We start from the raw sequence: 2,484 nt of genomic DNA on the forward strand, positions 1-2,484 counted from the left end.
CACATATATATGTTCTTATGTTTCCTTAATTTTATTTTAACAGTACACTTCTGCAAAGTACCTGAAGATCCTGCTGCCAAAGAATCTTATAGGTTACCGATTGGACACGATTGTTTCGAGGAAGGCCAGTATTAAATAGTAGTTCTTCTGGATATAAATTGCAGCATAGTCATTCTTATAAATTTATGAAATTAGTAGAAAATTTTGTCTTTGCTTCAGTTATGGCTCGTTCTTTCATTTTGGCTCTCAGTTCGTCTGAATTTATCCTGCAGTAAGAAGCCTGTTGCAGTGACCTTTACGAGGCTTTCTGTCTTGTCACCTGAGGAACCATGGAAGGCTGTCTGTCGGTGTTAGGAAAAGAAAGAAGGAAATTTCTGTCGTGGTTAGAAATTTAAGGTCCACAGCATATAGACTTGCACTTGCTTCTATCGTCCTGGAACAATGGGAGATGGTTCACTAAGATTACTTACAAGATTTATGCAGAAAACTCTTCCCAAAATAGTAAAGGATGACAAATTCCACTCTCATGTTTGGTACGTAACTATCAAAAAACAATTAGTCTAGTTGTAATTCTTGGCGAGACTTGGCTACATTGTATTTGATTGCATCATGTGTGTTGTGTTTCTATAGATTCTGTCACTCCATAAAGGAAAGTTTGTAACGAGACAACTTATACTGATAGTATGGCTTGTGTCGTTCTCTTTACCAATTGTAACCACAACCAAAGTTCTAAATCTTATCCCAACACTTGGACAAGAAAATCAATATCTTGGAGCTCTACAGGTAGTGTGACATTGCCATCTCTAATAGCTACCAAGTTGCTCGAGTTTCCTTCCAAATAAGCTTTCAAAAATGCAACCAATACCCCTCCAACAAATTTCCTCATGGGTACTCTAGATTTCTCTTTCGTGCACAAACAATAAGTGGCCTTGCCTCGGATCCCTTTCGTTTCATCATCTAACATATCATTATGTCCATAATCCTTTGCCAAAAAGTAACAAACTGGCTTGCCACATTCATTGTAGAAATCGCGATGATTTACCCCTTTTGGAGCACAAGCAGGGAATAGAGGATTTTTTTCACTTCTCCCAATCCCGAGCCTAATACCATCACTGGCATATCAAGACTATTGAAGGAATGTGGAATGTAGGTGAGAACTGAGGGTGGAGTTGGCTTTCCTTTGTCCATGCCATCAATAGGATCAACACCGATCAACAGGGGCGGACCTACGTATGGCGAGAGGGTTCACTCGAATCCCCTCGGCAAAAAATTACGTTGTATATATAAGGTAGAAAATCTATATTTATGGACATATATTAATTTTGAACCACCTAACATAAGTTGTTGGATAGCTTAGTGGTACAATCTCCACTTCTTGGGGTGCTACTTCAGGCTTGGTCATGGGTTCGATCCCCATCAGGCTGCTTTTTTACGAAAAAGTAGACTGAAATCTACAGCTGGATGCCTAGCCTAGAACAAAAAAGAAGCCTAGTCTATTAAATAAAGACTACAAAACAAACAAGTTAAAATATAAGCTTAAGTATAAGCCTAAAAAAAAAAATTAAAAATATAAGTTTAAGTATTTTATATTTATAGACTATATACTATTATGTCCTTTGAAATTATATTTTGTTGGCTTATTCACACATTTATATTTTAATTTTTCAAATCCCGAAGAACTGGACGCCTAGCCTATAGAACAAAAAAGAAGTATTTTATATTTATAGACTATATACTATTATGTTCTTTGAAATTATATTTTGTTGGCTTATTCACACATTTATATTTTAATTTTTCAAACCCCGAAGAACTGGACGCCTAGCCTATAGAACAAAAAAGAAGCCTAAGCTATTAAAAAAAGACTACAAAACAAACAAGTTAAAATATAAGTTTAAGTATAAGCCTAAAAGAAAAAAAAACTTAAAAATATAAGTTTAAGTATTTTATATTAGTCCCTTGAAATTATATTTATATTTTTATTTTTCAAACCCCAAAGAAAATTCCTGGATCCGCCACTGCGATCAATGCCGAGAATTTCAGGTCAGTAGAAATACTAGCAAGTCTGCCAAGAGCTAATGCAAATGCAACTTTTCCTCCACGGCTGTGGCCTGCTAATCCAAGTTTCTTCAAGTTTGGCTCAACTTCAGGTGGAAGGTAATGCTGCAATCCATAAGTTAACCAGTTTGTGATTTCAGCTGTGGATTTGATTTCCTCAGTTGCATCTGCTCCTTCAAACAAATATAACTATTACCAAATATAACTAGTACAAGGCAAATGAAATGTCACATGAGAATCACAATGAAAATGGATTCGACGTACGTACAAATAGTCTATATATTATAAGAATAAGTTTAAAAAATATAATGAATATGATAAATGGATACCAAAACAAATAGTGAATAAAAATTATAATTTTTTAGATCTAGATTGTGTAATAGATACAGAAAAAACAATACAATTATGGATAGGATATATGACAAAACA

The 2,484-nt window shown here is 34.7% G+C and overlaps 1 pseudogene; it reads right to left on the bottom strand.

Annotated features, from left to right (window-relative positions):
• Nucleotides 1–524: 524 nt before the first annotated feature.
• LOC107874167 overlaps nucleotides 525–2,484 on the bottom strand; it is a 13,312-nt pseudogene continuing 11,352 nt past the window's right edge.

Source organism: Capsicum annuum, chromosome 6, assembly GCF_002878395.1.
Source record: "Capsicum annuum cultivar UCD-10X-F1 chromosome 6, UCD10Xv1.1, whole genome shotgun sequence".
NCBI classification, from domain to species: Eukaryota; Viridiplantae; Streptophyta; class Magnoliopsida; order Solanales; family Solanaceae; genus Capsicum; species Capsicum annuum.